This window comes from Cryptomeria japonica, chromosome 9 (genome assembly GCF_030272615.1).
Source record: "Cryptomeria japonica chromosome 9, Sugi_1.0, whole genome shotgun sequence".
NCBI lineage: Eukaryota > Viridiplantae > Streptophyta > Pinopsida > Cupressales > Cupressaceae > Cryptomeria > Cryptomeria japonica.
This window is the reverse complement of record NC_081413.1, coordinates 735540609-735564673: the sequence shown is the minus strand read 5'-3', so window position 1 is coordinate 735564673 and position 24065 is coordinate 735540609.

The following is a 24065-nucleotide window of genomic DNA, read 5'->3' as shown; positions in this document are numbered from 1 at the left end:
AGCATATCCATTACGAAGGGCCATTCTACTCTATCATATGCGTTTTCAAAATCTACCAAAACCATTGCCACATTTGCCAATCATGATTTGGCTGGTGCATTTCCTCCCAACTTGTAATGAGGTATTCAAGGATGTACCTCCTTGTAGTGAATATTGTTTGAGTAAACTGACAAAACTTTGTTGGCAGTGGGCCAGCGTCCCTCGCGTGGATTTGCGACATGGTTTAACAGCCTCCTGTGGATTCTATAAGTCTAGTGGTTGTATCAGGCATTGAAAGGTCGATTTTTTGGTGCAACGGAAACCACACTTGTAACAAGTGGTATCAGAGCTTGGTCATAGGTTCAAATCACGTAGGCTGAGGCAAGTGACGCTGGGAGGGGGATTGTTGGCAGTGGGCCAACATCCCTCACGTGGATTTGTGACATGATTTAATAGCCTCCTGTGGATTCTATAAGTCTAGTGGTTGTATCGGGCATTGAAAGGTTGATCTTTTGGTGCAACGACAACCACACTTGTAACAAACTTCCCCATGGACATTTGCTAGCCTTCTGGCTAAGGATTTTGCTAGAATTGTATAAGGGATTTAATAAAGTGATAGGTCTCCAATTTATTACAAGTATTTTGTTCCCCACCTTTGGTATCAGCTTGATAATGCTCCTATTTATGTTCATCCCCAAGGAGTTATTATGAAATGCAACATTGAAGATCTCAAGCAGTTCAAACCCTATCCAATCTATATTTTCTTTATAGAATTTAGTAGTGAGACCACCTACTTTAGGAGATTTCCCATTGGCTAGAGATCTGATAGTATTCTCAATTTCTTGGACAAAAATATCCATATCAAGGATCATAGCATCTTTATCACTTACTATTTTTGGAACCATTTTAGAAAAAATTATCTATCCTCCACATTTTTCTTGTTATGATCACAAGTAAACAAGTTCTGAAAAAAGGAATGATATGCCTTTTCAAGAACATGAGATCATTAAAGGTTTCTGTTACTACTTATCAAGTTGCCATTAGTTTTATGTTCAAAGTTATTCTATATACTCTAGTCGGTTATCTCTACTGAGATATTCAGTCGGTATGCACAGTCTAGTCGGTTATAGAAGAAAGTAGTCTCAGAGCGCAGTATACATCGAGCTGTCTACCAAGTATCATTCCATGTCTACTGAGCAACAAAGATGACACATCGAGTGAAATGTGTTACCAGATTCATTGAACCTGGACATACATATGAAAATGTGTTACAAGATCAAGGAACATCTAACCGTTATCACATTGGAAATTGCACTTAAAGATTGTGTATGATTTTGAGGTCATCTAACCAATGAAATATTTTGCATGGTTATTCATTCGATAAAACATGTTTGTAAGATCGAAGTAATGAATGGATCACCGACATAACAGATCTATTTATACAACATGGATTAAGATAAAAAACATACATGTAGCATGACAGAAAGGAAGATTTAGAAATATACAAAACAAGACATGTGAAAGCACTAAGTGTTATGACTGTTACAGAGGCACAGAGGTCACCGAGAAGGATTTCAGAGAACAGTCAAAGAATAGAGTAAATAGAAGGGTTTACCGAGTTACTATATGGGTTACCAAGGTATGCTATAAGCAAGGTAATCTTATTCTGAGCACATAGAATCTACTATAACATTCCAGATGTAAAGTCGTAGATATTTGTAATGATTTTATTGTAATATTTTGAAGTTGTAAGAGAAACCTTTAACAGGGTAAAAGACTCTAATCAAGTCTATAAATTGTAAAGCCTTTAACCAGGTGCAACATTTAGTTTAAGTGTTGTAAGATCCTTTAGCAAGGTAGATCTAACAGATCTTGATACTCCTAAGAGGGTAAGCTATCAGAAATAGCTAAACATGTAGCTCTAACCGAGCAACCTTTATTATTGCAGTAGTGAAGTTGTGGGTGCCATCCCCACCACAGTTTTTCTCTCTAACCAAGAGTTTCTATGTAACCAAAATATATGTGTTATGGAGTGAATCATGTATGATTGTTATCTATTTGTTTTAGCTTTATATTATGTTACTGCATTATTCGGTTTATGCATAACAGTAAAGTTATTGTTGAAGAAAAGTTGTGAAGTACTGATTCACCCCTCCCCTCTCAGTACATTAGCTTTCCATATTGGGCCTAACAATTGCTATCGGAGCTTCAATCTTGGAAAAGGGTTTAACTGCCTAAAGAGAAAGATCTTATCAATGGAAGGCTATAAACAATCTCGGAGGATTGCGTATTTGCAAGAAGAGCTGGATCATGCTAATCAAGTGATTGCAGACATGCAAAGACAAATGCAAAAATCTCTGAAAGTAAGAAGAAGATTATCTGATGATTTGCAGGACTCTCAAGAGTTAGTGGAACAAATTGAGACATCATCTGAGAATAGCATATCTGAAGAGACTGAAGAAATGATTGGAGTATTGAAAGAAAAGAACAAAGCACTGGCTGATCAACTAAAAGCAATGAAAAGAGAACATGAACATTTCAGCACACAGATGACTGAAAATCTTGATGCATTGAGGATAGCCGAGGATAAAGTAAGAGCTCTAGAAAGAGAGAAACAACAACTTGAAGTCTTAGTATCTAATAAGAATGATGAAATCACAAGGATGACTGGAATTCAACAAAACCTGTCAGATCAACTAGGTTATGCACATCATGAAGCAAATCTGAAAAATGATGAGAATCAAGCATTGAAACTTGAAGTATCAAGGTTAACCAATGAACTTGAAACAAAGAAGAAATCCAAAGAAACACTAAAGAAGAGTTATGAAACACCAAATATGTTGGATGAGAAACTGAATACAAGAAGACCCAACAAAGATGCAGAACTCAGTTACAAAGGAAAAGACTCTACCGAGAAGGGAATTCATACTACCAAGAGAGGAGAATCATCAAAGCAAGCTAGAAACAAGAAGAACATCAAAAGAAAGAAGCCTATTTGCAACTACTATGGAAATCAAGGTCACACTGCCAACATGTGCCAAATTAGAAAAGGTAAGCAACCGAATGTCACTAAGTCCAAAGGTTATTGTTACAATTGCAATAAATATGGTCACACATCTAATCAATGTAGGACAAAGTCTGTTAACAATTATCAAAAGGCAATTTTCAAAGAGTTTTGTAAAAACTGCAATAGATATGGACACAGTACCAAGAAGTGTTGTCTTAAGCAAAAGAACTATATGTGGTCTGCACACCGAGCTAATGCTAGAGGTTACCGAGCTCACACAAATCCTTACCGACAATATTCTGCAGTACCATGGGATTACAATACATGGATATGGTGTGAATGTTGTGGAAGATATGGACATATAAGTGCCAATTGCTTTATAAGGTTTGGAATGAACAATCGAAGATCATTGAGAAATCCTGGTATGGCATGTTTTCATTGTCACAAAGTTGGACACTTGGCTGGAGATTGCAGAGATCAACCTAGAAAAGACACTGAAGAAATAAAAGACAAATTAAAGATGATTTGGAAAAAGAAGGAAATTCTGTCAAATGAAGAATGCACCTTACCTACCGAGTTAGGTGCACCTATTCCAAATTAATCGGTAAGGGTATGAAGGGACTGCATTCTCTCAAGGTTAAATCTTAACAGTTCCTATTTTATTATGTACTTAATTCAAAATCAGCATAATTAAGATGTACTAGTAAGTTTGAAATTCTATCAAAGTCTTTTGGAGCACTATACAGGAAACTTGTCAAGTCGGTGAATGAAGGAAGTTTGGTTACTCGGTTAAAGCAGAAAAAGGAAAGAAAGTTAAGTGCAACAGAGTGCATTTAATGTTTTTTTGACCTAACCCGCACGGAGCCCGATAAGGTATATTATGTACTTAAAGCATTTTCACGGTCATTTTTACTTACCAAGTTTTCGAGAGAGAAGATCAAAGCAAATCTAAGGCGATCAAACCTCCTACAAAGCAAATTCAAGGTATTTACATCAATCTAAACACATTGTTAAGCTGGTTTACCGATCTTATCAAGTTGCTATTATCTGCTAAGTATAAAGCGTCTGCCGTTTGAAAACCCTGAAACCCTAAGGATCCTTTGTTAGCTTTTATTTGAAATCTACAATGGCATCTAAGATCCAAGATCCCATCGTTGTTAAGAATGTAGAAAAGACCTCACTAAAATACTCTTTAACTTCCAAAGTTGCATCTGAATCAGATGACAAAACCGCATTCTCACTCATCTCGGATAGAGTGTTATTAGTCAAGGATGTGAGATTCTTCACCAAATGTCATGTTGAAGAACTCGGTCATGTTGAAATCAAAGACACCTATGATGAATTGTGCACAGATGGTAAATTAAATAGAAAGTATGAGCACATTAAGATCAAGGGATTAACTAAAGCCCTAACCTATCCCCGTGTGTTCAAACCCCAGTGGGTCAAGTTTGTTCTGAGAAAAGTTCACGATGATTTCATGTGGCTAGAAGAGCAACCATTTAAGATTACCAAGAAAATCATTCATCTAATTACCGGTTACCCCATTTATGATCATGCCCGAGCCCAAAAGATGATATCATAGAAGGAATTGATCAGTTTAACTGGAGTGGAATCTGATTGTAGAGGATTGAAATTGAACAATGTCACAGATGAAGAACTAAAATTTTCCATTAGAGTAATAGGTTACTGTTTCTTCTAATCAGTAAGGGAAAACAGTGTACCCTATGCAGCAGTAGACCTAGCATACAAAATTGTGAAAAAGGGAATGAAAATTGATCTATGTGAGGTGTTCCTGAAAAACCTGTTTGAGAATCTGAACACCATCAGGAAGCCGAAGAAGAACAACTTGGCTAATACACTAAAGTTTGGATCACTACTTGTATGCATGTTTTTCTATTTTGAAAAATTCTTTCCATCAGTCGGTAAAGTTGTTTGGGAACTACACCGACCAATCACCCATCAAATTAATGACTTCATTAAGAAGCTAGGAGATAATTTCAATGATATTATGGATGATTACTTCAGTAAGTTTCAAGAGAAAATGCATAATAGGTATAGAATTCCACCCCAGCTAGTGGAGAAATACAAAAATGACATATGTTTTGAAGTAAACACTGATTACTATTATGTGAATGCTGTGGAACTGAGAACTCAATCTTTGTCACCTATGGGTTACGAGATTTATTTTGACATCACACAACAACAAATTGATGCATTTCTCACATTACCGAGGCATGCTACCGAGCTTAGGTATGGAACCTATGAAGAAGTTAAGGAAAAAGTAAAGATGAGCATTGTAGTACCCAAAGCTACAAGAAAGGCAACAAAGATGATAAAGGCATTATCAGAGAAATTTAGAGAAGATTCTTCCTCCACACCTGTCAAAGGCACTATAACCATTACCGAAGAATAATCTGAAGCCCAAGAGGCAACTATAACACTGAGCACTGAATTGCCTAAGGGTAAAGTGTTGAAAAGAAAGAAATTGGATTCATCAAAGGCCTCACCGACTCCTCCAGTAAAGTGACCTAACACTAGAGCATCTGCAGCTTCATTGAGTAAGAAAACAAAGAGTGTTATTGTTCCCAAGGTAACAAAGACCTACAAGAAATCTACTCGGAGACTCATTTTGGCAAAAGAGTCCAGTGACATTGAATCTGAGGATGTAAGAAAATTTCAGATTGTCAAGAGCAAGAAGGTAAATGTACATAGTGTTGAAAACTTTTGTGCTAATCTGAAAGAATATGGTGGATTTGGAGGATTTAGATATGTTAAGTATGAAACTAGAAATAATGATGAAAAGAGACAAATTGAAGAAGCTGTCATCTGCACACTTCTAAAATTCCGGTTAGCTCCATTGGAACTATCTAAGTGACTTCCAAATGAACTATATTTACATATTGATAATAGGTGGAAGTATGCAATGGACACGGAGAAATAGATCAGAGAAAGAAGTCTGGTACATCTCTTTCCTGACATGTCAGTGGCTGAAATAAAAGAACATCTGACAACCTACAACTCAAAGTTTCTCGTCAAACAAAGAGCCTTAAAACTGATGAATGGGCTGTATATTGAAGTGGAAAATGAGACAAAAGCAAAGTGGCAGGAAATCTTTAAAATCAAGGATGTTGGTGAGCAGGCTACAGTTGAAATTGTTGATGTCACCGAGCAAGATCCTGATGTTACCGAGCAAGACCCTACTGACACCATTCAAATAGATGAAGATATCATGGATACAGAGGGACCAGAACAGGAAATGATAGAAGGAAATGCATATGCAAAACTTGTATCCAGTGAATCAGTCTTGGAACAAGTTCAGCCTTATCCATCAGTTAATCAACCTATCTCAATCAAAACCCCTCAGGATACAGAACAAGGCACCAAAGGTCACAAGTCTACAGTAGGAGAAGGTACTACTCAAGAACAGACGTCTCAAGCACCTTCTAGCACTGAAAATGTTGTAACTAAGACACCGAGTACCGAGACACCAAAGGACACTACAGAGGCTAAAGAAACTGACCAAAGTGTTGCCTCTACCGAGCAACCCACCGAGGGTCATCAAGCCTCACAAGCCATTGTCTTAGTTCCATCGGTGAAAGGTAAAGAAAAGAAGATGAAAAAAAATAGTTTTAAAGTTGATTTGTCAAAACCAATAGTTTTGCCCAATGTAGACATATCAAAATTAAAGGGGCAAGCACTCATTGATTTCGGTGAACTATGCAAAGCAAAGGCTGAACAAGAGAAGCAAATGGAAATTCAAAAGAAAAATAAAGTACTTCAAAAGGGGAAAGAACTCTTAATAGATATGCTACCTGAAGCTACAGTGTCAACAGATGTAGCCATCCACATTCAACTGGATGAACTCCTAAAAAAGATAGAGACATATGGAGTAGATGCATCGAAATATTTGAGCAAGCTAAAAGACAAGGAGCTCACTGCAAAAATGATAGAAGAGGTATAGAAAGCTATAGCTATTGGCAAAGTTAAACTTGTCAAATTTATTGCTGAGTTGACTCCTCAACTCAAGCACATTCTTTATTTATTTTAGAAACTGTTCATTTTCTTTATTCATTAAAGACATAAAAAATAAAACAAAAGCAATTGAGAAAGAGATCGCCGATCTCTTAAATAAGTTGACCACAGAGCCCAATTCAGTTCAGAATTTTTATATAAAGTTACAACAGCTCATAGCTCAACAATTGGACCTAAGAAATGAAGAACACAAGATCAGGATGGACATAATGACACTTCAGACATTATTCCTTCCTCATCTTTCATCCATCCAAGAACAAATCAACCGAGCCACCTCCTTATCTACTACACAAGAGGGAAGCACTCTAGATGGCTTAATATCATTATTGGCTGATATTCACACACAAAATTCTTTAATGGACAGTGTAAAGGATGCCCTCTCTGTCGCTCTCACCGAAGCATGGACCAAGTACAAATCCATTTTTGACCAGTTGCCTCCACCAAATGGTAACTAAGTCTTGATGTTTGTCAAAAAGGGGGAGTGATATAGTATTAGAGGAGTGATATAGTATTCAAAGCATCAAAGTATAATATCAGACAAAAGGAGTATAGTATACAGGGGGAGTATATTGAGCAGAGCAAGCAGAGTATCCAAGAGCAGTGAACAAACAGTAAGCAAAAGAACAAGTGCAGCACACAGAACATTGATCACCGAGCATGCAAAATCAGAGTTTTGTACAGTATATCGATAAGGGGAGTATATCTAGATTTACTATTTCATTGACTATTGTATATATTGTCAGTATAGTCAGATTTTGCAAGTATATAGATTATTGAGTTATAACTTTGAAAGTAGTTTTTGTCAAACATCTCAACTAATGTCAAAAGGGGAGATTGTTACTACTTATCAAGTTGCCATTAGTTTTATGTTCAAATTTATTCTATATACTCTAGTCAGTTATCTCTACCGAGGTATTCAGTCGATATGCACAGTCTAGTCGGTTATAGAAGAAAGTAGTCTCAGAGTGCAATATACACCGAGCTGTCTACCGAGTATCATTCCATGTCTACCGAGCAACAAAGATGACACACCGAGTTGTTATACACCAAGTGAAACGTGTTACCAGATTCATTGAACCTGGACATACATATGAAAACGTGCTACAAGATCGAGGAACATCTAACCATTATCACATTGGAAATTGTACTTAAAGATTGTGTATGATTTTGAGGTCATCTAACCAATGAAATATTTTGCATGGTTATTCATTTGATAAAACATGTTTGTAAGATCTAAGCAATGAATGGATCACCAACATAAGAGATTTATTTATACAACATGGATTAAGATAAAAAACATACATGTAGCATGACAGAAAGGAAGATTTAGAAATATACAAAGCAAGACATGTGAAAGCACTAAGTGTTATGACTGTTACAGAGACACAGAGGTCACCGAGAAGGATTTCAGAGAACAATCAAAGAACAGAGTAAACATAAGGGTTTACTGAGTTACTATATGGGTTATCGAGGTATGCTATAAGCAAGGTAATCTTATTCTAAGCACATAGAATCTGCTATAACATTCCAGATGTAAAGTTGCAGATATTTGTAATGATTTTATTGTAATATTTTGAAGTTGTAAGAGAAACCTTTAACAAGGTAAAAGACTCTAATCAAGTCTATAAATTGTAAAGCCTTTAACCAGGTGCAACATTTAATTTAAGTGTTGTAAAATCCTTTAGCAAGGTAGATCTAACAAATCTTGATACTCCTAACAGGGTAAGCTATCAAAAATAGCTAAACATGTAGCTCTAACCGAGCAACCTTTATTATTGCAGTAGTGAAGTTGTGAGTGCCATCCCCACCACAGTTTTTCTCTCTAACCAAGAGTTTCTGCGTAACCAAAATATATGTGTTATGGAGTGAATCATGTACGATTGTTATCTATTTGTTTTAGCTTTATATTATGTTACTGCACTATTCAGTTTATGCATAACAGTAAAGTTATTGTTGAAGAAAAGTTTTGAAGTACTGATTCACCCCTCCCCTCTCAGTACATTAGCTTTCCATATTGGGCCTAACAGTTTCTCCATTATCCATAATTGGTCCAATTACCTCTTTATCTTGCTTATATTTGATCAAATTAAAGAAGTACTTGAATCCTCTATCTCTATTTTGCAACTAATTCATCTTGGCTCTACCCTTTTAACCTTGGAATTTGCAATTATGTAATTTTATAAGAAGAGACTTGGTTCCAATGAACCTAGCCTCAATTTGTTTATCAAGATTGCTATCTTGCAATTTACCTTCTAGTAACAATAGCTTTTGAATAAATAGGTTATTGAATTTGTTCTTATCAAGTACTTTTTTTTTGCCAACTACTTGAAAGAGGTTCCTCCAAACATTCGCAAAAGAGTCCCAAATGTGAAAAGGGTTCTTATTTTTGTTTAGGGATTTTGAAAGAACATAAGTAGTTTTAATACCATCTAGACAATCTTGATCATTCAACAACGTTGAGTTTAGTTTGAATGAGTACCTCTAGAGGGCTCAAAGGGAGTGAAGGACAAACCAATGCTGACAAAGGTTTCATGGGAGAATGATTAGACATAGAAGTAGGAACAACTAAGACAAGATACTCACCCTAGGGACCTTTGAAGGAAAAGTAGTTCATGTTTCCATAGAATCTATCAAGTCTACAATAAATCCTTTTGTTAAGAGATTAATTATTACACCATGTATACCAAATGGAGCGAGAGGATGCCTTACCTTTCTCTAAATGATTAAACAAATTCAAATTTCTTTTCTGTTTTCCCTAAAAGAACTTCTTATGCCCTTTCTAGAGGGAATCCTTGCCGCATTTTTATTTTCTTTGTTCTCAATCATATTAAAATCCCCAATGTAAATCCAAGGGATTTTTGGTAGATTTTTAGCTATCTGGTTCCACATGTTAGATATTTCTCTATATTGATTTGAGGATAGAGAGCACAACTCCAATTTTTCTGAGCCAAATAACAAAGATATCCACACTAGCTTGTTATACAAAGAGGTTCCCCATAGACCAATATTTTTGATCCATTTTGGGTGATTAGAATAGCAATTCCCCCTATACCCTTATCATGATAAAAAATGATTAATTTTTTTTTTTTTTTTTGAAATGAAGTTCACGACATTTTCTGCTTGAAATCCCTCCACTTTGATCTCTTGCAGGCATAAAGAATCCAGGTTGGGCCTATTTTTGCAAAAGGCTCTAGCCACATACTTTCTATCAACTGACTCAAAACCCCAAATATTCTTGCTACATATGTTGAAGTTCATTAGGGGTTAGGGGGGATTATTTTTTTAATTTTTATACAACCTATCAAAGAACTTTGGTATCTTATGCTTCTTACCTCTTTTTGTTGCATTCTTTTCTGACCTAGAATCAAAAGTAGTGGTCTATCATTGTATTTTCTTTTCTTATTGTGTTCTTTATTAGAAGTACTTTTCTGTAATTGAGAAGAATTCTCTACAGTTGGGACAAAAACCATAGATTAAAACTTGACATTACAATTTCTTTGCCAAATGCTTCATCGCTCGATTTGAGGTTAGAGTTGATGGCTAGGGCTTCTTTCAACCTCCTAGGAATAGGGGCATTCATAATTTGTCTTATTTTTTTTTATCTTTTGCCTATATCGAGTTTAGGGATAAATGTTGGGAATTCTTAGAGCCCTATGGAAAATTAGGATTTTGTCTTGTAAGATATTTTGGGGTAGCCATGAGAGCAATTGAACCCTTACCATGAATTACCTCAATTTACCCATCAAAAAGAGGATTTTCCAAAGACAACTATAGCTTATCTGTCATCTGAGTATTAGTTTTTGTGCCCTCATCATGAATATGTGCTATTTTATATAACATCAAAGTATCACCACCTTCCTCGAGAGTGGGGCCATGACCACAGGTTGCATGGTCACTATTATTGTTGAGGTTAAAGTTGAACTCCAAAGAAATGTCCTGAAACTTGTTAGTCCATCATAAAATATAAAAAGGAAAGCTACAAGAAACTTAACTTCAACCAATGAAGTAACATGAAGTAAATGAAATAAACAAGATTAGACCTTCCATGATTTACACCTCATTGTATCCTAACTCCAGTGTTCCTGGTTGCAGATGATTTTCTCTTAGACAAGCATGAGTAGCTTCCAAGATGGCATATGAAGAATGGACTAATAGTTAACTGATACTATAATCTGCATATGCAAATGATTTAAACTAACATGATATTAAGATATGATAAGAATTCTAAAATTGCTAATTACTTCAAACTCAAACTCACAGATGCAAGATAAAGACTCCTAGAATGACTATATGATTAGCTATTAGCCTATTAGTTTCAAAATGGCTTAGGAGACCTTTTTTTCTAGATTTTTGAGTGCATGAGCTTAGGTGGTAGAGATCAACGGTCATGACTGAATCTTGCAAATTGGATGGATATGAGAAAGAAGTTGAAGGTTGAGAGAAAGGGGAAGGAGAAGATAAGTGTCACTCATCTCACCTTGACTAAGTTGAAGACTTGAGAGGATATAGGATAGTTGGAGAAGATATAGGAATGAGAGGACACGTGAACTCAAGTCCTCCTAGGATATAGGGATGTTGTAGAGAATATAGAAGAAGGTTAGGAAATGTGTATGTACACAATATTTTATTTATTTGGAAGTTGGAGATAAGTGGCTAATAAATGATTTAATTTAATTTAATTTTGTTGAATTAATTTAGCCACATGATGGATGAGTTGGCAAAGAAGAAGTGAAGTGGAGAATGAAAGGTGAGTTGGAAAAAGGATTAAATAATTAAGAAATTATTTAATAAATGAGACTATAGGATAGTAGATAGAGGAATACTTAAATATTAGATATTTAATTAACTGATTAGAAGAAAATGATATAACGAATTAATTAATAAAATGTTTCAATTAAATTAATTAATAGGACATGAAATGAATTAAATAAATTAATCTTTTCAAATTAACTATTTAATAGAAGAATAATTATTAAATAAATATAAAATATTTATTTAATTGCTCATAGCCATTTTTATGTGTATATAATTATTTTTTGGAAAATTTTCTCGAGTCTTATCTTCCTTGGTTTAAGTTTTATTATCCTCATTTCTAGCCTCATTGGGATTGAAATCCCCAACAATCTTGAATTTAACATTAAAACAATATTACCTATTACAATTGGTCTTGTTAGAATTCAAATGGAGGAGCAGGTGAGAACATGAGTAGGAGTGGGAGGTTTGAGAATGGTCAATTTGGGTTTGTTCTCCATAGTTGTAGGTGGACAGGATGAGGCCCTAGGGAATCCATGTGTGGGGAGGGTGGATGCGGAAGTTGAGGATGAGGGGGATGGGACAACTAACATCATACTATTGGAAGAATTGGACCTAGGGAGAAACCCTTAGAAGCAGGGGATTCCATGTTTTAAGAAGGCGTGCCCCTCTAGTCTTAAACCATGGGTAGCACTATTTGGGTTCAAACCCTCTAAGTCTGCTTGCACTTTGGTGGTGAATATCTTGATTTTGGGTATTGGAAAGTTTTCTATTTCTATCCTAGATTCTGTTATAGACCTAAATATTTCTCTTATGGTGTTTTCTCTAGTGAGCAAGTTTATGGGCTCAAGGCCTAATATTGAGGTTGTTAAATCCTTTATCCAGAGAAAATGGAAGGTTGAAGGTCAGGTTGATGTGTCGACTATATCGAAAGGTTTTTTTGTGTTTACCTTTTCTTGTGAAGAGGACATGCCAACTATTCTCTGTGGGGGTCCTTGGGTGATTGGTAAAGCCTCTCTGTCTCTTAAGAAATAGAAACCTAATTTGGATCTATCTGAGGATTTGTTCAATGCCATTACTGTGTGTGTTTGTCTTCTTAGATTGATTATGAAATTTTGGAATGGGGTATTTGTAGGGGCATTGTGGGTTCTTTTGGTGAACTTCTATCTATTGACCCCATGAGAGTTGTGAGGAAGCATTTGGTGGTTGCTAGAATCTATGTGGGGATTAGCTAGTCAGTTGATCTATTGTCCTCTATTGATTTTTTATCTAAGCTAGGGACTGGGGTTCAATTTATTGAGTTTGAGTCCTTTCCCTTTGTCTGCTTCCTTTGTAAGAAATTTGGACATTGGGCCAAGAAATTTCCTTCTAAAGTTCTACATAAAACAAAAAAAGTGTGGAAGAAGAAGCATAAATCAATGGAAGAAGTTATAGAGAAAGGAAATAACTTTGATGGTATGGACCCTCAAGGGAATGCACAAGGGATTAGAGGGGATTTTTTACCTATTGAGAATAGGGGTATTCAAGTCCAAGTGATGGATGAGGGTATTAAACTTCAAGTAAACATGAAAGTTATGAGCAAGGAGGAAACATTGGTTGGGAAAAGGGATATCTATGTTCAGGCGATTAATGAGGTTGGTGTTATCACAGGTGAGTGTCCTGATCCTGAGATGAACTCTCCTATGCAAGATGTGGTTGTCACTATTGTGAATGATCAACTTCTTAAGGGTTTGGCTAGAGATGGGATGGAATCTAATGCCGATACTAGGAAGGGTATTCTATCTAAAATGAGTATACCTACTATGAATATCGAAGAATGATTTGGAAGAAGTCCTATGGAGCTCTGTGATAATAAGGATCATGAATCTCCTACTACTTGTGGTGGCTTTTCAAAATGGTCATTTATTATATGAAAGGAAGATAGAGACTCTCCTTCTTTAAATGATATAAAGAAGATTGAAGTGGATATTGGAAAGGATAATTTTAGTCAGGAGCAAAATGATTTGGATGATGAATCCCCTGTTGGACATTGCTTCCATTGATATCAACATATTCCTGTGATTTATTGCTCTAGTGGTTGCAAATTTTTTTATTGGGATCATGGTTCGGTGTATGGAGTGTTTCTAGTATCATTATATCTTTCTATATTGGTTTTAGTGCTCTAGAAGCTTAATTGATCATATCATATGACCCGGTTTGCAGTTTGGCTTTCTAATCAGTGCTTTGTAGAGTTCAGTATTTCCTCCAGTGTGATAAGATCTTGTGCTGAGTTTTTGGGAGATTGTTTGGGATGATCTTGTGTATCTTCATTTCAGATGGTTCGTTATTTGGTGCTCTGCAAGTTATCTTTCTTCATGATAGTTATTATTGTTTGAATGTTCTTGAGTTTCAGATGATCGATGAAGATTGGATAAGTGGTGTTGGTGCAATTATTACATATGATTCTAACTTGCCTGCTAATGTTTTCTAATTGTGTCCTATATTTTTTTATGGTTTGCATTGATCATTGTGTGAGTTTTTGGTAATTTTGCTGAACCGGTGATATTCTTCATGTTATGCGGTATTCTTGGTGGAGTAGCATGTTGCGGTTGACCTGGGCATGATTTCCGATGGTGTTGTGTATTTGAGAATTCAATTTAGGTCCATGTTATATCATATATATCATTATACTGGTCCGATGGTCGATCTTTGTATCATGTGATGTAATTTTGTAATTGTGAGTCGAGGGTTTGGTCGAGCTTGTTGTCAAGGTTGATGATTTGTATAAATAGGTGGTATAGTCATGTAATTTAGGTATTGAGGTTGTGTATGCATTATCAGATAATGGTATATGTGGTTCTTAAGTGAATTCATCTTTCAGTGTGGTGTATTGAGCAGAGATTGGTGTAGAGCAGACAAATGTGCTTAACCGAAACTATCATTAGGCATTAGAAGATGCTATTATTGCAGTTCATTCCTTCTGGATTGTAGTTTGAATCTTGTTGTAAGTCAGTGAGACTTCCCTGAGGGTAGCAGCCTTCCAGGTTATTGTATCTCAAGATGTGAGCTCTAGGAAATGTGCTTGAATGCTAGTGCATTCCCCATTCTAATTATTTTCACATACTACTGCAGAGTATCATCTTATTGTGGGTAGGTTCCCATTGTGTTTTTTCTCTTAACTGGGTATTCCATGTCAAAATATTGGTGTTGTGTGTTGTGCTATCTTTGTTGTTATTGCAGTTTATTAGATTTGTATTTATAGTCAAATTTGTAGATCCAGTGAAAAATGATTCATCCCCCTCTCATTTTTCTTTCATTATTATTGCCAACAATTGGTATTAGAGCGAGATCCTCCGGAAGAAGCTTAATCGCTTGAGGAGAGCTTGGATGGCAACTGGAGGTGTTATCTTTAAGGAGAGTTTGAGATTTGATGGAATTAATTATGCTATATGGAAGAACCGGATGGAGGTACACTTGAGATGTCTTGGAGAGGATTATTGGAAGATTACAAAGGATGCCACTGAGATCAAGGATGTTGAAAATAGAATTAGAGCTAAGGAAGCATTGCTGAGCACTCTGACTGATTCATAAATGACTAATGTAATGGGACTTCATACTGCACATGAGATTTGGGAGAAGATTGAGACCCTGTATGAAGGAGATAAACAAGTAAAAGTTGCTAAGTTGCAGAGTTTGAAAGGGAAGTATGAGATGCTGAAGATGAGAACATAACCACCTTTATGGCTAAGGTGAATGAACTTGTCCTAGGTATCAGATGTGCGGGCGGAACCCTTGAAGAAGATGAAATTGTTTCTAAGGTGTTGAGATCACTGCTTCCTGCTTACAAACATAAGGTAGCTGCTATTGATGAGATCCAGAGTGTAACTACTGTGATAAGAGATATGTTGGTTGAAAAGATTGTTGCATTTAAATTGAACGAATTTGGTGAATCACATGGAAATTCTGAGACAACATTTAGAGCATCTTCATCCAAGAAGCAAAAGTATGATCCTTATGAATGCAAAATATCTAGTTATGAAAGAGAGAGAAGAGAGATGGACGAGAAAGAATGAGAATTGGATGAGCTTGAAGCATTGATTGCCCAAAGATTACCTAAGGGAGCCAGTAAGTATGATGGAAAATTGCCTCTGAAATGTTTCTCTTGCAATAAGATAGGATATTTTGCTTCTAGATGCCCAGAGAGAATGTCTAAATATGATAGGCATGAAAAATATGATAAGCACGATAAGAATGATAGATATGAGAAGCATGAAAAGTATGATAAGCCTTACAAGTCTAACCAAAAGTATAAGCATCAAAAGAACTATTATTATGCTACTGATGAAGGTGTTATAGATGAAGAATCAGAAGGAGATGAAGTTGTGTTTATTGCTATCAAAGAAGATGAACTGATACTTGTTGATTCCACAAGCTGCACTATTGAGGAGAAAACTTTAGCTACTAAAGTTGAAGAGAAATATGAATGGGTGATTGAAATCAATTGTTCACATCATATGACCGGTGATAAAATCAAATTTGTGAGTTGTAAAGCAGAAAATCGAACCCTAGGTGTTCCCCCACTGCAAGGAGAGAGAAAGGTCACTAGGATTGATGGTTTTCACTTAGGAGAGACTTTACATTCAAAAGAGGGGTTGAAACTCACAAGATCCAATCCCACACAATGCAAGATTGAATTCTAAATGAGTTTCAAGGGTTGAGACAACAAGGATACCATCTTTTGTAAAGAATGTAGATAGAAGGATTGAACTAGGAGTGTATGTGAAAGTAAGAAAGATTCACTTGTAGACGGAGATAGGGACATGGGATGAAGCTATGGACCTGAAATTAGCAATAAAATGTTGAGACGATGCTGTCCTATAATTTTGAGCGAAAGTTGATGGGACGATGGCGCCCGGAGTGCACATGGTCCTCCGAAAAATTTGCGAAACGAAGGGGGATCTGTTCATCTCTGCACAAGGATTCCAGATCTTCAATTATAGCCGCGTACCTGCAACCTACACATAGAAAAGAGATGATGATTGGGGGGTTAGGGATTAGGGGTTTGCCTTCAGGTCAAACCCCAGTTTTGGAATTAACCAAGAAATGAGAATGCTGTAAATGTAAATGTTTGTAATGTAATCAAGTACTGATACCTTGTTGTAAGAATGTTTGTATTCTTACATGTGAAGGTGTAATGATGTTGTATGTTGTATGTTGTAGGTGATCTCCTCTTCAATGGTTGAATCCTTGTCTTGAATGCAACACCTAGCCTTGAATGGAGACCTAGAATGCTCAATTGCTTGAAGGAATGCTTGAATGCTTGAATGTTTGAATGTTTGCCTATCGCTTCCGCCTCTTGCACACATATGTTTTTTCTCTTCTTTTCGTGAGGGGAAATGTAGTTTATATACTTGTCAATTAGGGTTAGGAGATTGATTTTTCCAACCTTAGGCCGACCTAGGAACATTATTTTCCAAATTGCAAACTTGAAGACCCGATGCCCAACAAGAGACCGGGCCCAAAATAGGGCCAGGGACCAGGGCGCTGGGCGCCATGGTCTCACCTCCCAGGATAGCAGGGTGCAAGGAGGATCAGGCCAAGGTGCAGGAAGATGCAGTTTTTGATGTCGTAAACAGGTTTCGGGGTCTCCCTTCAGGTTCAACGTTGCACCGCCATCGTGAAGACCCAAATGCAGTTGAAATTGCAAGTGTCACAATTTTACGACGCTACATGAGTATGGAGAGGTATGATGGTGGAACAATAAGATTTGGAGATGACAAAGCCCATGCGATCCATGGTAGATGTTCTATTTCCTTTGATGGTAAGCGTAAAACTTATAATGTCTTGTATGTTGAAGGTTTGAAGCATAATCTTTTAAGTGTTGGACAAATGGTTGACAAAGGTTATCATTTACAATTCAAGAATGGAAAATGGAAGATCCTAAATGCCTCTAGCATAGAGATTGCATATGGAACTAAGAATGAAGGTAATATATTTCATTTGAATGTTGGTTGATTGCTCAGATTGATGAAAGCTGGTAGCGGCATAGGAGAATGTGTCATGTTAATTTTGATTCAATGATTAAGATCAGTTATATACAAGCTATTAGAGATCTACCTAAAGTTGTTAAGATTGTTAATCTAGTATGTAAGGAATGTCAAATGGGTAAGCAAATAGGAATTTGTTTCAAGAATAAGCAATATACATCTAATGGATTGCTAGATCTTGCGCATACTGATCTATGTGGACCTACAAATATTAGAATTGTGTAGGGTGACATATATTTCATATTACTAATAGATAATTATTTCAGAATGATGTGGGTTGTCTTCTTGAAGGAAAAATCAAAAGAATTGGACAAATTAAAGATATTCAAAGAAAGATTGATATTGAGACATGACTAAAGGTGAAATGTCTAAGATCTGACATAGGAGAATTTTGTTTCGATGAGTTTGATTCATTCTATGAGAAGCATGGGATTAGAAGACAAATATCTTCTCCTAGAACCCCACAACAGAATGGAGTTGTTGAAAGGAAGAACATAACTATCTTAGATGCTGCAAGGACTATGTTGATTGAAGGGAATGTTTCGAAGATCTATTGGAGAGAAGTTGTTAGCACTACTGTTTAAACATCCAACCGAGTGCATATAAAAGGTGATACCAGTAAGACTCCTTATGAGCTATGGTTTGGTCATGTTCCTACTATGAGATATTTTAGAATATTTGGAAGCAAGTGTTATATCAAGAGATATGAGGATATAGGAAAGTTTGATGCAAGAAGTGATGAAGGAATTTTCTTGGGATATTCAACAAAGAGAAAATTCTACCGATGCTACAATTAGAGACTGAGAAAGATAGTGGAAAGTGCAAATGTGAAAGTTGATGAGAACTATGGAAAAGAAATCAGAGCATGTGGATATGATGATGGTCAACATGTTGTTCTAACACCTATTCAAATTGAAGAATTGAAGCAGAATGATACAGTAGAGACAACTAACCCAAATATTGTTGTTGCCGATGGAGAGATGCAGGAACCTGAAAATCAAAATAATCAAAAGACTCTGAGGTATGTAAGATTGAATCATTCTCAAAATCATATTATTGGTGATAAAAATAAAGGTGTGATGATGAAGAAGGCTAGCTGCTGAATAGGTATGTTTGATTTCCAAAATTGAACCTAAAGATGTTGTTGAGGCTTGCAAAGATGAAAATTGGATAAGGGCCATGGAAGAATAATTGAATCAGATTGAAAAGAACAACACATGGGAACTTGTGCCTAGACCTAAAGATAAGAATTTGATTGGTACTAAGTGGGTATTCAAGAACAAATTGAATGAAGCCGATGAAGTTTTCAGAAATAAAGAAAGATTGGTATGCAAAGGATATTCACAGAAGGAAGGGATTGATTATGAGGAAACTTTTGCTCTGGTAGCTAGACTTGAAGTTGTTAGATTGTTGCTTGCATATGTTGTTGTATACACATAAAAATGGCTATGAGCGATTAAATAAATATTTTATATTTATTTAATATTTATTCTTCTATTAAATAGTTAATTTGAAAAGATTAATTTATTTAATTCATTTGGTGTCTTTCTATTAATTAATTTAATCGAAACATTTTATTAATTAATTAATTTATCCTTTTCTTCTAATCAATTAATTAAATATCTAATATTTAATTATTCCTCCAATCAATTAAATATCTAATATTTAATGGTTATTATTCTATCCTATAGTCTCAAATATTAAATAATTTCTTAAATTATTTAAACCCCTTTTCCAACTCACCTTCCATCTCTGCTTCATCTTTCCTTTGCGAACTCATCCATCATGTGGCTAAATTAATTCAACAAAATTAAAATAAATAAAACATTTATTAGCCACTTATCTTCAACTTCCAAAATAAATGAAATATTGTGTATGTACACATATTTCCTAACCTTCTTCTATATTCTCTCCAACATCCCTACATCTTAGGAAGGACTTGAGTCCACTTGTCCTCTCATGCCTAAATCAGTCAACAACCCAGTCAAGGTCAGATGAATCACTTTTGTCTTCTCCTTCCCCATTTCTCTCAACCTTCACCTTTGCTCAGAGCCATCCAAATTTGTAGATTGACCGTTGATTCATGACACATAATCTTATCCTCTCAAAGTCTATAAAAGTGGGAGTTTGAGTTGAGAAAGAGTTAGTCTTCAAGTTAGTCTTCAAGTTAACCATTTGTGAAAACTTGTCCATCTGTGAGTTTTAATCTTGAAGCAAATAGCATAATCATTTAGCATTGCATATGATAGTATCAGTTAACTATCAGTTATTAGTCCATTCTTCATATGCCATCTTGGAAGCTATCAGTGCTTGTCCGAGAGCACATCATATGCAACCAGGAACAATGGAATTAGGACACAATGAGACTTAATTATGAAGATAAAATAGTGTTTTTATTTTATATCAATTTAATGTAGTTTCATTGGTTGAGTTTGGATTTCCTATAGCATTTCCTTTGTATTTTGTGAAACTAATATGTTGCAAGTAGTATTCTGATGATAAAATTCAAGTCGACACAGTTGCTTATAAGGATTTCAGGGTGTATCTGATGGATTTCAAGTCAACCTTTTTGAATGGTGATCTTAACAAAGAAGTTTATATTGAGCAACCTGATGGATTTTCATTATCAGATGATGGAGACATGGTATGCAAACTGAAGAAATCTCTTTATGGATTGAAACAAGCCCCTAGAGCCTGGTATGCTAGATTGGATAAGTACTTGTTGAAATTAGGATTTAATAAAGGTACTGCTGATAGTAATATGTATTTCAAGATTGAGAATAATAACATCTTTATTGTTGAAGTTTTTGTTGATGACATTATTTTTGGAGGAGATGATAACTTGCGTGTGAAGTTTTCTGGTGATATGTAGAAAGAATTTGAGATGTCTATGATAGGAGAGATGAAATTTTTCTTAGGTTTGTAGATTTCACAAACTGGAAAAGGTTTTTTTATATCTCAAGCTAAATATGTGAAGGAATTACTAAATAAGTTTGGATTAGAAGACTCAAAACCAGTTGGAACTCCTATGGTGATTGGCTACAAATTATCTCAAAAGGATGAATCTCTGAAAGCTAATAAAAATTTATATAGATCTATGGTTGGTGGACTGCTATACTTGACTCATACTAGATTGAACATTATGCATGATGTGTGCATGGCTGCTAGATATCAAGCTGATCTGACAAAGACTCATGTCATTGTTGTAAAGAGGATATTGAGATACTTGAAAGGACTATGGATTATGGTTTGTGGTATTCGAGGACTGATGATTTCATAAAATTATGTGCTTACACTGGTGCTAATTGGGCTGGTGATGTTGATGACCGAAAGAGTACCTCCAATGGTGCATTATTTTTGGGTAAGAAATTGGTTTGATGGGCTAGTAAGAAACAAGATTCAGTTTCCTTATCTACTGCTGAAGCTGAGTACATTGATGCTACTAGTAACTGCACTCAAGTAGTTTGGATGAAGCAAATGTTGAAGGATATTAGAGTTAGTTATGATAAACCTACTATCATATATTGTGATAATTCCAATGCTATTAATATGTCAAAGAATTTGGTGCAACATTCAAATACTAAACATGTATTAATCGAATATCATTTCTTAAAAGAAAATGTCAGTGAAGAGGAAGTAAAGTTGGAATATGTGTCTACAAGGGAATAAATTGCTGATATTTTCACTAAGCCTTTGCCTGTGGATACATTTGTCTATTTTAGAGACAAGTTAGGGGTATCCATACCTATTGATGGGAACTAGATGCATTGAGTTGCATCAATCCAGTGGAATTCACAGTCTTATCTTTTTGTCTGGATTGATGAGTTGGTGCTTCTATTGGCATTGTGTTTTCATTGATGTCAACTGGTATAGGATGGCAACCAGTATGGAAGATTGATGAGTAGTTTTGTCAATTATGAATATAGGAAATGGTGCCATTGATGCCAACTAGCATAACAAGTCACCGATAAGGAAGAGAAGGTCAACTAGCATAATGGCCATTCAAGTCATCGGTACACACATTAGTGTTGACTTGTGTTGAAGACATAAGGACCGCAGACCGGTAAGTGACATGTTCGTAGTACATTATTGCCAATCAGCAAGAGAGCATGATGTTGGGATATTGATTATGATGAAGAGGCAGAATGTTACAAAAATCACATCAACATTGGAGGGCAAGTATGTGCAGGCAACCAGTATGCTTTGTGGATGTGAAACAACAGGACTCCCACCGGATAAAGATGCATTCACAATATGAAGAGATGACTGACAGTGAGTGTGCCCAACTAGATCATATGTGCCTATTTGAGGATATGCCTACTCATATAAGGAAGCCATATTGGTGCAATACAAGATGCAGATGACAAGGATCCCGTCCCACCGGTAAGTGGAGGTTATCTCCTATTATTCATGGAATGCATTATAGTTCTCTGAGATAAGATAAAAGAGTTAAAGGTAGGTGTTGGAAGGCTCATACCGGATCAACTGGTGAAATACTAAGTTTCCTTAGGTGCATGAGATCAGGGATAAGCACCTAATCAGCCAGGTAGACATGATGAGTTGTCGGTACAGAGATTGAAGGATATGGTTGTCACTTTGACAAACATGTTAATAACAAAATTGGTCTATTGATGAAGAAGCAAGGTTGAGCAGTTGCAGACAGAGGATGTTGCTGGAATGTAGATGAAGTTTGGTACCACCGGTGTGCATGGTATCTTACCAGTATACATGCAGAAGATACTACTGATATAGATGTAGACCAATAAGATGAAAAAGTGCAGACGTGGAAGGATCTCATTTGATGAAGATGTGAATGAGGTAGGTTGGCAAGAGTGCTAACCAGTTTAGGTGCTCCATTGCAAGTGAAGCAAAGTGCAAGGTTGAAGGCAAACCACCTAGGGTATAACCAACAAGGTTTGTGAACTAGTAGATGAACCCAATTGTATGCTATTGGTTGGTGACCAATGTGAGAGTTGAGAAATACAACCCCATAGGAGCCTAAAGATCTTTTGCAAGCTGAATAATCTATTACAAGGAGAAGCAAGGAAGCAAATAACTGAAAAAACAAAAATACAGAAAATATGCTGAAAAAGATGAGAGCTCAATATTCACCAAAATGTGTATTGTGATAATCATACAAAGAAAATAAAATTAACCTCTAATAGGTCAAGAAACCTTAAAAGGGAAAACCTAGGCTTGCACATAATAATTAATAAAAGAATTAATTATTATGCACCCAATGTTAGCTTAAGTGTAAGAAGAGATAATAGGGAACTTAAAGAATTAAACAAATATTGTTTAATTAATCAAGTAAAGACCCGATTACTCTAACACACCCCCTTAAGCTAGACTTAGGGAGAAGCTAAAACCTATAACAACAACTGAAAGTAGGAAAGATGGGTCCCGACAACAAGGCCTGATTAGGTACCCAAATACACTGAAATCTTTATGAAATGGAGAAAAAAGGAGAAAACCCCGTGGGAAAAAACTCCTCTCCAAAAAGAGATAAAAGAACATGGTAAAAGAAGAAGGAAGGAAGGCCTCATAAAGACCCCCAAGGACACCTTCCTTCACCCCAAGCATAGAGCACAACTGAAGATAGCACGATGATGCAAAAGGTTTCGTGAAGATGTCTGCAACCTACTCGATAGTGGGAATGTACTCCAGAATGAGAGAACCATCCTGAATCAATTGGCAGATGAAATGCATGTGAAGCTCAATGTGCTTTGTCCATTGATTCTCTATTGGGTTGCAAGAAATATATATAGCACTCTAATTGTCCCACCAAAGAACAGTGGGACTATCAGAAGGAAAACCAAACTCAATCATCAATTGTCGAATCCATAAGATCTCTTGATTGGTGAGCACAACAGCTCATTACTCAACCTCTGTAGATGATAATGCATGAGCAGTCTTCTTCTTGCAAGACCATGTGATAGGACTAGAGCCAAGATAGAAAACAAAGCCAGAAGTAGACTTCTGATCAGTGACATCACCAGCCCAATCTGAGTCAGTGTAGCCAATAATGTGAGGTTTCCCTAATATGTAGTGAATGCCATGAGAACTAGAGCCCTGAATGTACCGCAAGATATGTTTGGTAGCTTGCCAATGACTCTCATGAGTATCATGGGAGAATCAAGAGACAAGGCCAACCACAAAGGAAAGATCAGGATGGGTGTGAGTCAGGTACAACAAACTGCCAACCAACTGCCTATAAAGTGTAGAATCTACTGAAGGAGTGGGACAAGTAGGAATCAAAACAACTCCTG